The following is a 14,036-nucleotide window of genomic DNA, read 5'->3' on the forward strand; positions in this document are numbered from 1 at the left end:
CTGAGGGAACTATAGTTAAGATGAAACATATATAATAAACAGAAACCAGCTGCAGACCTGGTGAAAAATCAGCCTAAGCAGAGCAGGCCTTACACAGAGTATGTTGATGTGTTTGAGAAATTAAAAGGGGACTCATTGGCTGGAATTGAGGGAGAGGAGAGAAAAGGTAAGAGAAAAAAAATGTGACAATTTCGGAGGTCAGAAGTTTGGAAGCCTGAAATGTTTGAAGGCCACTGGGAGTCTTTAAAAGTGATGTGACTCATCTGAAAACCATTATCTGGGTGGAAGAATGAAAGTTTCAGGGAAGGTACAAGGCTTCCATGATTTTCGATGTTCAAAGAAGTAACAGTTTGTTTTAAAGATGAGAACACTTGTTGATGTGGGCAGAAGTTATGGTCATTTATGGAGATAAGGTATGTAGAGGTATGGAGGAGGAATCTACTTTCTCTTGAATGCACATTTCCAAATCAAGGACCCTTAACTAATGTAGATCTCTTTCCTCTTTCAGCCTTCTCTCTCTTCTTTAAGAGGAGGTAAATATAAGAGATGATGCTAGGAGGAAGGCTTCCCTTTTTTTTCAGCTTTTCATGTCACAAAGCAGGTTAGGCAAAGGTGTGGCTTCAGGTTAGCCTGTGAGCTGGAGTAGACACAGGAATCTCACTGTGATACTACAATTAAGCTGTGAGCTCCAATTTAAAATTGATAAACCCTTCAATTATGTGACTCCAGCATCCCTCTTTGAATAGATTTAAATCTTGAGAAAATCTGTAGAAATATTGGGTAACTCATGTATTTGGGGAAATTTGCAAGCAAAAATTCGGCCTGAGAGGTAAGGTTTGAGAGATATGTAACTGGATATTTCAAGTATAATCATGAAAAAATATTAAATTCCAAGAATATGCCAAAGTAGAGAAGAAGAGTTTAGAATTAGTATTTCTTTACTATTAAAATGAACACATGGGCTGGGGTTGTGGTTCAGTGGAAGAGCATTCACCTCACATGTGTAGAACCCTGGGTTCAATCCTCAGCACCATAGAAAAATAAATAAATAAATAAAATAAAGTTATTGTTTCCAACTACAACTAAAAAAATAATTTAAAAAAAAGAATGCATGTCCTTATCACTTGAAGAAATATATTTCATGGATAGGCAACATGAATCAAAATGGGTTATAACACAATCTCTCAATATCCTTATACTTTTTACACAGAAGAGATCAAACACTCCAAATCAGATTGGGTGTCATCAGCCCAAATCACTGAGAAGTTCTCTGCTGAGTCATGCCATCCTAGAGTACCTTCTAGTAATACTTCTTTCAGATTCTCCATTAGCAATTCATCCTTAGCTTGCTCTTTGTAAATGATTTGATCCAAATAAAATTCAACTAAAAATCTCAACACTTCACCTCTGACTCACACACAGAGTACACTGTCATAGTAATTGAAGACATCTGTCCTACTGAACAATGCAGGAACAGGCTTGTGCAGCTTAATCTCTCACACTGATTAAATTATTGCCTTTTGTGGAGCTGAGCAGGAATGAAGGCTGGGAACAGAGGAAACCTTAATTTGAAGAGATGCACTTCTGCATACTGTTAATATTCTATGCAGTCATTATTTTTTATTCAAACATATCAATCATCAGTAAATCTCCAGAAAATATTAACTTTTAATTTCACCTTACCCATATTATTTATTTACATGAATGGGTAACATTAAATAAAAGACTGGCATACTGGTTTCCAACAGAATGGGTTATGATTTATCTTAATTATAAGATATCTATTTTACATTATGGTCAGTGTTCTGTCAAGTTCATAACTAATATGTCTTAATAAATAAACAGTGAGAAATAATCAAAATAATGGTTGTTTAAAATGCTCATGCTTTTTTAAAATAAATATAGGATTTTCCTCAGATAGCGTTATTACAGAGAAAGAAGCTCTAATTTTTTATAATAATTTTAGGTAGTTGAAAATTCAATTAAAATGATGTTTGTACTAGTGAATTTAGGAAAGGATAATACTTTTTAAAGATTTTTGATCTATTGAAATGAAATAATAACTTAAAATTTTTAAACTATTTCTTTTATCTTTTTCACAAGGAGTTTCATGCAAAAATTAAACCTATCAATATATCAGGATTTGATTAAAGAAATTTTAAATCTACATAAATCAATTAAAGGAAAAATAAATAAATAAAATAAAGGTATTGTGTCCAACTACAATTTCCTCTTTCAGCCTTCTCTCTTCTTTAAGATGACATAAATTTAGGAGATGATGATAGGAGGAAGGTTTCCCTTCTTTTCAGATTTTCATGTCAGAAAGCAGGTTGGGCAAAGATGTGGCTTCAGTTTAGCCTGTGAGGACTGGTGGTGTCTCAACCCAGAAAATTTATCTGGTTAAAATGTTTAGGATTTAAATTTTACTAGAAAGCAGCCTACATATGAAGATGGACATCAAAAATTACAATATTATAGAATGGCACATGCCTCACTATAAGATTTAGCAACAGACCAGAGATTAGAAGGATCCCTATGAAGGGAACAGACAAGAAAGGAGATATAAAATTATATCTGCAATGAGTTGTGAAGGATGACTAAAAGTTTTCTTAAATCCAAAGACAATATTTTTCTTATAACTATGATTTATTTACCATCTGCAGATAGTAGCACAGAGAAAATATTTCCAACCTCAGATGGAAACAATATTAAAGTTTTATATTTATAACATTCTTAGATAAAGGTTTTTAAAAATGTGAAAATTTTAACTTCATTACAAAGATTTTGTATTTTCAAGGTAACAGCTGGTAAAATCTTTCAGGGTAAATATGTATATAAAGCAATAGGGTTTACCTGTTCAAATAATTTAGGGAATCTGAAAAAGAAATAATTAGGAATATAAAGTATGAGGAAAAAGTATCAAGGATCCATATCACCCTAATTATGTAAAGTAACTGGATCTTTACTTAATCAAACATCTACTGAGTTTCTGCAAGAGACCATTTCAGACTTCTAAAATACCAAAATGAAAGCAATTTTCTTTCATTTTGGAGTCTACAGTGTGGTTAGGAACATAATTTGCCTAGTCATTATTATGTGGTGCAGGACTATGGCAGAGATAATCCAAAAAAAATCAGAGGTAGGGACACTAACAAAGAAATGGAGAGCCAATCAAGACTTCATGGGAAAAGAGTGCTTGATGGTAAGGATGGAAGAAACTTGGAGGAGCAGCTTAGGTAAATAAAATAGCAGATACTGATGCTCTGATTCAGGAGACCAAACTTACCATTAGCAATTTTGAAGAATGTTTAATATGAAGACATATTTCTTGGGGAATCTTCCAGGAAGAAGATCCACATTTTATTTTAGACTTTAAATCTTAAATCATTAGGCCATATTTCATTTTGTGAGAGTGTGTATGTATATGTGAATTGCATTATTTAAAGTACATGAAAAAGGACTTTCATAACATCAACATATATACTGTGCTAGCATTATTCTAGAGAGAATGATATTTTTTATTCCTAGTGCATGAAATTATTCACTTAAGGTAAAAAAATAACCTATTACCTATATTAGCAAAATAAGTTTATTACTACCTACTAAACACAATTTCTTCTTAGATATTGGTTGATGCATTTAGATGTTAGGATCCCAAAGCCTGGCCTAGGGCATTGAGGTGTCTGCCACTCCTCAGGAATAAGGAGTATTGAATTTGAACTTAATCTCTTTAAAAATCTATTCATTTTGCACTAAGCCAAGATGCATGAAAACAAAATCTATACTATCATTAATGGCTAATATTTATTAAGCCACTTACAACATGCTCTTCATCAATGATGGACTTCACATGTATTAATTCATCCAATTCTCACAACTACCTAGTGAGATTGAAACTAAGCACAAAAATAAATCAAGGATCATGTGCAAGGTAGGCAGTTCGTGAGGCTTCCCAACCTGGCATTTGACTTTAGGGGAAGTGCTCTTGTCAGCTGTACAATACAGCCTCTCTGTCAACTATCCATGCTAAATTATACATAGGACAATGCCATCTATATCACTAATGCCCTAAAGAGTAGTAATATATGCTAAGATACTATGCAACTAAACTATCAACAGGATACATGAAGACAAAGCAATCTTTCTTTAGCACTTCTTCTTTGCAGATAACCTGAGGTGTTTTTAATAGTATTAAGTCTGAATCTATGTTCTATACACTAAATACTCTATACTATCTTTCTACATATTCAGTAGTCTACATATGCTCTGTACTCTGACCCAGTTTATTTTGGTGTTTCCCAAAATGGAAACAGAGTATGGATTTCAATTTCATGGAATTCAATTTCAGTGTTTATGATTTGGCCTAAGCCACTCAACCTCTCTTGAGTTTCAGCATCCTATTTCTAAAATAGAAATAAAATGGTACATATCTGACATTCTCTGTAAATTCAACAATACAGTGGAATAGGATTTCTTACTTTTTATATGCATAAAACATACATTGGAACAACTATCTCTGTTCAAAAATATCTTTACAAAAGATAAGGAGGCCAGGTGAGAGATGAAAACACCTGGGTATAGCAAAGAAATATTATTATGTGTTGCATAACCACAATTTTTTGGTCAATGACAGGCCACATATACAACAGTATTCCCATGAGATAATAATGGAGCTGAAAAAATTCCTGTTGCTTAGCAAGAGCCTTGAAAATATAATAATGAAATGTGTTTCTCACATGTTTGTGTGATGCTGGTGCAAACAAACCTACTGTGCTGCCCATCATATAAATGGTAGTACAGATGGTATAGGTACATAATGCTTAATACTAAAAATAAATGACTGTGCTACTACTATATGTAGTTTCTATACCATAGTTTTTTATCATTAGAATATACTCCTTGTGCCTATAAAAACAAGTTTATCATAAAGTAGTATGCCATGTTATATCTGTAACAACTTCATACATTTCATGTTTATCATGTCTCTTGATTATATCCAAAGACCACATCAAGTGATTGATCTATGCTAGCTAGGTTTATGTAAGTACAAACTATAATGCATATATAGCAACACAATCATATAACAATGCATTTATTAGAATGTATTTCTGTTGTTAAGTGACGCATGTATGTAAGGAAAGAGGCTTTGAAGGATATAAGAAGGACTGATTTATTTTGCATCATGTCATTATAACTCTCAAACTACCATCAGAACAAGCACTAAAAGAAATACACTTCAGGGATGGGCACAGTGGAGTGCATCTGTATTTCCGGTGACTTTAAAGACTTAGGCAGGAGAATCACAAGTTTGAGGCCAGCCTGAACATCTTAGCAAGATCCTGCCTCAAAATAAAATGAATAAACAATAAAGCTGAGGTTGTAGCTCATTGTTAAAATGTCAGTGGGTTCATTTTCCAGTACCAAAATAATAATCATCATCATAAACAATAATAGCAATAATAATAACAAAAATACAAACACACATACCCCTCCAGGTAGTGGAAGGAGAAGGAAATGAGACCCAGGTTTGAATTCAGAGACCAATACCAGTCATTCCTAGTAAAATCCAAGTTCAGAAGACTTGCATAGCCCTGAACTTCAGGCTGCTTTTGGAGAATGAGTCTTCAGACTTGACTTGGTATCAAGTTGGATCCCATGGCCATAGGCTCTATGTCTGCCTAGCATACTTGGTGTATGAGATACTTCAGTGTTGTTTGGACTCTTTTATCACCAGATTACCAGTTGGCCTAAATGCCAGAGTGACCCTGTGCCAGGTCAACCCCACTGAATTTGGCTACAGATTTGTCCCAAGGTCAAGAGAGCTCTACTGATCCATACTCTGGGCTGCCTCTCATGTTTCCAGACTTCAGGATTACCAAGCCTCAGGCCAGCCACTGCAGCCCAGGTTTATATTACAGACTATCCCAGAGTCAGCTAGGTGTATATAACTGCTACTAAATCTCCTCTTGGGTCCACATTAGTGACCCTGACTTCAAATAAAATGACATCACCCATGTACTCAAACTCTAAGCCTGCACTCTGCCAGAATAGCCCCCTTGACCTATTCTCTATGCTAGTCCCTTAGTCTCAACTTCCATCAGACCCATGCACATGTCTTCTCAAGGAGATCCAGAATCTAGTCCTTTACCAATAGATGCTATCCCTTGACTGGCCTCTATAAATATACACTTCAAGAACATGTCCATGGAATCAAAGTTCTGGCAAGACTACGGCAAGTCTTCATTGACATGCAGCCCAGTATCCGTGAACCCCATACATTCAGCCTGCAGATGAGCACCAATGGACCCACAGACCAGCTAATCTCCACAGTCCTAGACTCCAGGAGAGGATCCCATAGCTCTGTGTATCAGGCTAGCAGGTTGACCCCAGGATCTAGGTCAGTCACCAGGGACCTAGGTTCACCCTGGTAAACCCTAGAATGAGTTACACCTCCTTAGACTTGGGTTACCCAGGTTCTGCTGGTAACCTCTGCATACCCAGGTTTCAGGCTGGTTCCTGTGGATCTTAACCCTATGCCTATGCCTATGGACTTAGGCTCCAGGTCCATTCCCATGTAATGCCCCTTCAATCTCAGGCCCAAAGACTACACTAACACCAGGTCAATCCCCATGAACCAAATTTGCAAGTCAGTCCGGAAGATACAGATTCATCTCACCCTCCACAGATTCAGCCAAAGGTTTTAATTTTAGTGGTACAGGTTTCTGGCCCAGTGCCACCAACTCAAGACACCAGGCCAGCATACCATAGGAATCTGACATTGGCTAAATGTTGACCATGCTACATAGCTTGCCCAGAACTTCTGAATGGGCTGATTAGAGAAGACCTTCCAAGACAGAGTCATTCTTCAAAAACTGAAATAAGATCTTATTTCTTCAAATGGGCAGATGTAAAAATAGAGAAAAAAATACAAACAAAAACAAGGAGACATAATACCACCAAAATAATGCAATATGCTAGTAACTGACCCTGAAAAATTGGAGATATACAAAACTGTCTGAAAAATAGTTCAGATAAATGCATTAAGAAAATTCAGCAAATTTCAAGAAAACTTAAGAGAAAAAAGCCAATAAAATCAGAAAAAAATGAACATTCCAAATAAAAATTTAACAGAGATGAGAAGTATAATGAGTGAAATTAAAATGCAATATAAAGTATTAGCAACAAAAATGATTGAGAAGATAAGACAGCAACAAAAGAGAAAGTATTCAAGTTATAGAAGTTTAATGAAAGAAGTTAAAAAGGTTATTTAAAGAAATAGAAAATTTTCAGATTCTGGGGATAAATACAAATGTTAAAATACATGAAGGTGAAAGATATAACTTATCTCTCAAGAAAATAGAAAAAGAACTAAAGTAGTCTGGCTTTAGAAGGAAGGAAATAATAAAGATCAGAAAGAGATAAACAGAAACTGTAAAAGTGATAAAAAATCAATGAAACTAAAATTAGTTGTTTGCAAACATAAGCAATGGTAAACTTTATCTGAACTAAAAAAACAAGAGAAAATGCTAATATGTAAAATCATAAATAAAAGATAGGATATTACAAGTGACTTTAGAGAAATACAACAGGTCACAGGAGACAAAACTTATAAGTATATGACAATGAATTGTATAACCTGGAAGAAATGAATAAGTTCTTAGGAATACATAGTGTTACAAACAAGACTGAATAAAGAAAAGACTTGAACATCTGAGCAGATCAATAAAAAATAAAGAGAATGAATTAAAGAGATTAAATAAAGAATAATAAATTATCTCCCTTAAAGGACAGACCAGGGATTTCAAGATGGCAGACCAGAGGGAGTCAGCATCCTGTGTCACTCGATGACCCATATCTCACCTAGTTGGAATACTGCATCTCAGGGTGTGTAAGAGAACCCCTATACAGCTGATTTCCACAGAAATCACCAGCACCCGTGACCCCCGAACAGGGCATAGAGCCTCAGCGTAAAGCAGCACTCCAGACCTCTGGGTCCCCAAAGCCAAAGCCCGAAGTTCTAGCCCACACAGGGCTCTCAAGCACCTTAGCAGAATCACCAATCAGCACCTCTGCAGAACTCCAGACTGTTCTACTCTCATGCAGGTCACTTGGCTACTACCTATCCACAGCATAATGCCATCGTCCAACACACAGGCCACACTGTCTACCACACTCTGGGTCCCTACTCTTGCCTGGACCATCCCTTGGTCAGCCAGAGCCCACTGTAAGGAGACTTTAGCCAGACTTCTGAAGTCTGAGGTGGCCAAGTCCCTCCCTCATCCACAGCATTTCCATCTGGAGTCTGGCCTCCCCCCTCCAAACTGCCCCCCAGTGAGGAGGAGACCCCTCCACTCCATGCCCTTGTCCACGGCTCTTTCACCTGTTGTGAAGGGTCTTGGTTTCAGCCATCGGGGACATTGTACCACTGCTGCCCCTCCCCATTATCTGCTCAATGATCTATCCAGATGAGCTTGGCCCAGGATTCCTGGCTCCAGACAAGTGGCTTCAGACAACCCCAGACAACTTCCCTCCTTCCTCCTGTTCTCCGTCTTTAGCGGACATAAACACAAAGTTACTTCTGGAAAGCAGAGAAAGTCTCTGACTTGGAGAACCCAGGTCTTCCTGAACAATGGAGGGTAATTTGAGTGCTTCCTGCATCCATGATGTAGAGACTGGCATTCTATTTAGATCAATTTTTGGTGTATGACCAGACTGAGAAACAAGACCATCCAATCAAAAAATATATTCTTGGAGTGATGGTCTTTGTGTGTGTCCAGGTGTTGGGGAAAGATTTTAAATTTCTTTATTATCTAAAGAGTTCAGACTCTGTTGAACCTAACAGACAATAACAGGAACCTCATTCTGTGCTATTCATTTATAGACTTGTCACAAGGGGTATGCTGCAGAGAGTGGCAACTTCGACAATAAAGGGGTTAGAGAGTCTCTTTTTATTTAAGCTGAGATTCAGAAGACATTCAGTATCTTTTGAAAATATGGCAGAGTGGATAATGACTGTTTTTTCTTGCCTCCCAAGGCACATGAAGAATGAAGAATTAAAAAATGAATTCTTAGAATGAATTCTAAAAGAGAAATTTAAAAAAAATGAATTCTGTGTCTCTCTTAGAATTTCCCATCAGAAAGCACATAATAAACTTGGTCTATTCTGCTATTTTTTTGTTGTTGTTGTTTCATTTTCAAATAATTTCTTCACTTGAATTCTGGAAAAAGTTTTCTGCAGAATGAGGTCACAGTTTTAATTTGATACACAGTGACCTGTCAGACCTTGTTGATTCTACCCAGACCAAGCAACATCATTATCAGTCTTCAGATACAAAACATTGTTCCTCTCACTTTTTATTCTGTGAAATGAGAACGTTCATTTAAAATAGTTGGTCTAACAGAAATATAAAGTGACATTATATTTTAAATACAATTTAAATTTTAAATGTGTATTTAACATATTAAAAGAATTAACAAGAAATAGGTGAACTTGATTTTAATAATATATTATATTTGGCTCAATACATCCAAGACATTATCATTGCAACCTGTAATCAATATAAAAATAACCAATAAATAAAGGTTTTCTCTCTCTCTCTTTTTTTTTATTTTTTGCTTGCACTAATTCTTCAAAATATGGTAGATATTTACACTTATAGCACATCTCAGTCCAGACCATCACATTTCAAGTGCTACATATTGGATAATGATGCCTAGATAGGGCCCAGGGTCCTGTCTGATCTGAACTTGTCATCTAGGTTCATGTCTTTGGAAGAATTGCCTTTGTTTTACCTTCTAAATCACCCTATTTCAAACAAAGTATCAGGAGGTGCAATAGTTGTAAAACAATAACTACAAGACTTTACCAGTCCTGACTACCTGCCAAACAACGTTCTTAGCATTTAAACACATGAACAACTATTTTGGAGAGGACAAAACTGAGGCACAGCGAGGCTCAATTAATTCTTCCAGGTCACAACCAAGGTGACAAGCAGAGACTTCAACCCTGGCATCAGCTCCAGAGTCTGGGTGGGGTCTGTCATTTTGGACTTTGCAACTAGGGTGGAACCATGGAGCAGAGAGCGGCTGGACTCACCCTCAGGGAAGGAGTGGGGCTGGTCTTGGCACTTCTTCCCGGAGGCTCTGAACTTCAGAGCACACTCAGCTGAACTCATTCCACACATGTGGAGTCCCGGGGCTGCATGGATCCACAGACTGCAATCCAGGCATATGAGTGCCCTTGCCTTGTTCTTAAGTCTCTTCCCAAAAGGCAACTTATGAGGATATACATTTCTTGAAAACCACCATATTCTTCTTATTTAAGCATTTTCTTCTTTGAAATTAAAGCTTCTGATGACTCTCCCACTTGCTTTCCTTTTGTAAAAATTAACCAGCTCTGGCCCATTGAGGGAAAATGCTGATTAACTTTTACCTGACACTTCCAGTCTTGGTGGATCTGGAATTGCACCTAGAGGCTGACTCTCAGTTAACAACCAAGTCCCTTCACCAGGACAGGGACATTCTATCAATGTTGACAGGCCACCATGTGAGTTTGTTTTTATTTTTAAATTATTTTTTAGTTGTAGTTGGACACAATACCTTTATTTTATTTATTTTTATGTGGTGCTGAGGATCAAACCTACCGTCTTGCACGTGCTAGGCAAGCGCTCTATTGCTGAGCCACAACCCCAGCCCCACCATGTTAGTTTATGAACCTGGACTTGGAATTGACACAGTTCTTTTTAGCTGCCTCTTCGTAGCATCCAGTAGTCCTACTCCTGGGTCAGGAGGCTTTATAGCATTCCTGAGCCATAGGGGTTGACTTCAGTTTAAGAGGGGGTTCCAGGCTTAGTTTTTACAGACTGTAGGTCCTAGGTTTGGCCACTGCTTGGTATGGGTTCTCTGGGGTCCATCTGTGATTCAGCTCTCTATAAAAGCATTTAGAAAGTAGAAGACTGATTGGACACTCTTCAGGAGTTCCTGTAATTCTGGAGACTACAGACTGAATATGGGTGTTACGGTTTCGATATCAGGTGTCCCACAAAGGCTCACGTGTGAGGCAATGGAAGAAAGTTTAGAGGTGAGATGATTGGATTCTGACAGCCTCAACCTAATCAGTGTGTTGACTTCTGATAGGGATTTATAGTGGTGAATGTAGGTATTAGGGTCTGGCTGCAGGAGTGAGTCGCTGCGGAGCGAGTGTCTTTGGATCTATCTTTTGTGAGCTGCGTCTAGTCTCTCTCTATTTCCTGGAGCCATATCCTGAGATGCTTTCCTCTAATATACTCTTTGGCCATGGTGCTCTGTCGCACCTTGGGTCCCAGGACAATGCAGTTGACTGAGACCTCTGAAATCACAAGCCCCCAAAATAAATTTTTCTTCCTCTATCATTGTCCTTGTCAGGTCTTCTGGTGGCAGCAGCCAAACATCTGACTAGAGCAATAGGTGAGTTGGGAGGAAGATGAGTGGCAGAGTAAAGCAGGCACGTGATAGTCATCAAGCCACCAAGAACATTCCAGACTTAATATGCTTAAAAAATGCTCAGAACACTGGATGTAAAGAGGCTGTTTACCAAAGATTACAAAGACTAAGATGTCTTTTCATTCCAAACCCTCGATTGCAAACCTTCTACCTCTGAATTCCAGCATTCCTGAGGCCCAGTCAAGAGGGTTCTTGGGAGGAAGGAAGGTGATCACTGCAGCATCCCCCCAACTCTCTACCTTGCCCACTTGTTGCCTTAACAGTGCATCACTTGGGACCTTTATTTATTCATTTATTTTGGGTGGTCTCCTCTAACATGCCTGAGCTTTATGAATACCTATGAACTCTGCAGGTCTTGCTAGGTCTTGCTCATTTTGTTTGTTGCACAGGTTCATCACAGGGCCCAGTAGAGAAATCAGCTGCTCAAACACTGGATGAGCAAGTACCAGGAGGAGCACTATGTGGGCATATTCTGGAGGTCTGAGAAGGGTTCCCAGACTTCGGTCATTCTATCAACCTGGGCAAGAAACCAAGGATCAATACATGATTTTATCTTTCCCAAATTTCCATTTTATCACGTTTTAAGAGAAGTATAATATTACACAGTTCAAAAAGTGTGTGAATTCTCAGAGATAATATTAGCTTTTTTAGAAAAAAACACATTTAACTATCATTACATTGGGATTAATTTTAATTGCTGAGCAGGCCAGACCAAGATGTCATTCACAGTCATCATTACTTTTCCAATAAGCTCCATGCAACTTCTTTTTTAAGAATGAGTGTTATGGTTTGGGTCTAATGTGCCCTCATCAAAACACCATGTATGAGGCAATACAGGAATGCTCAGAGTGGAATTAGATCATGCAAGCTATCACCTCATTAACAGATTAATTCATTTGATGCCTAAATAACTTGAATAGACTACTGGGTGGTAACTGTAGGCAGATGGGGCATAGCTAGAGGAATCAGGTCACTAGGAGTGAGCCTTTGGATTATATCTTGTCTCTGGATCCTTGCTCTCTCTTGTGGTCATGGTATCTCTCTGCCAGGTGAGTATTTTTTTGCCCCCTGACCCTCCTGTGCTTTCTGGATGCCATGGGATGAGAAGATCTCCTCAAGTGCACCCTTCTGCCATGGTGCTCTGCCGCCCCTTGGGCCCAGAGCAAGGGAGTTGACTGACCATGAACTGAACCTCTGAAACTCTGAGCCAAAATTAGCTTTTCCTCCTCGGAGTTGTTTGTGTCAGGTATTTTGGTCACAAGAATGAAACAGACAAGCACAGAAAGTACAAGTAGCCTGGTGCGATGACTTCCCATGTTTCCCATGATAATTGGTGAAGATCTTCATGTCATGAGCCCAAACAAATCATTTTGCGTAGTAAAATGCTCTTTTTTTTGTGCAAAAGTTTTCCTAGTGAGCACATGCTCCACATACCTTTCTATATTAAGATATACAAGTAGTCCTCAGTTTATGATGGGGTAATGTTATAACAAACTCATTCTAAGTTCAAAATATCCTAGGTAAAAATGCCTCATGTCATATGACCCATGGAACATCTCAATTCAGCATATCATGTACTAAATGAATATAATCTTGATTCCTGCCTTTCCTGATATCCCTTGCTTCCTTGCAGAATAGGAGTAACACAAGATAAGGTGTTTTTGCTGTTGTTCACAGATGTACCCCAAGTGAGCACTAATAGATGCTTGTTGAGTGAACATGTGACTCCCAAATCAAAGGCTCAGAGGGGAGTTATTAATTTAAATGCTTTTATCACAAAATTCAGTTTTTCGTCTTAAAAAAAATAAGTAAAAGAAACACAAATTATGACCAGTAATGGTAGAAATATGGAAAATCAGAATTAAAGATCAAACACAATATTCAAAACTGATGATGAACAAAGAAACTAATTCGTGCCTACACAGTCATGGATAATGAAGCTGCAATGTGAACTGCAGCTATAAGAAACAATTCCTAAGAGTATAGATACCTGAGTCTAAACATAATAACTTAGAGTTTAATTCCAGACAATTTTAACACATGAACTATAAGAAGAAAATGATTGATAGGTACATGTGACTAATATGTTTTCGTAAAAGATTTTGCACAAGGATTATTTATTAATATTAAATAAAAAGCTGTTTAAATGTTTTTTGCTGAACATTTAATGAGCCAAGTACAATATAAAAGTCTAAATATTAGTTTTCACAAATTTGAATAGGATATATTTGTTTCCAGTTTGAACAAAATGAAAATCCAGCAAAAAGTCATTTACAAGGACACATACTGAAAATAAAGAGATGATACTATATGCTGAGTTGTTGGAAGCAGTGGACCAATATTTTTTTGCATGGATCAATTCATTTAATGCTCAAAATGGCATTATAAGGAAAGTATAATTACTGACCCACAAGTTTCACTTCAGACACTATACTTTTAATAGCTATACTAACTATAGAAAAGTAAAAAGTAAATGCATGGTAAAACATCTATCAGGAATAGATTATAAAAAAATGAATAGGTCTTCTGTTGTAAAATCAGAATTCCAGGTGAAG

The sequence above is a fragment of the Ictidomys tridecemlineatus genome, unplaced genomic scaffold (assembly GCF_052094955.1).
Source record: "Ictidomys tridecemlineatus isolate mIctTri1 unplaced genomic scaffold, mIctTri1.hap1 Scaffold_140, whole genome shotgun sequence".
NCBI classification, from domain to species: Eukaryota; Metazoa; Chordata; class Mammalia; order Rodentia; family Sciuridae; genus Ictidomys; species Ictidomys tridecemlineatus.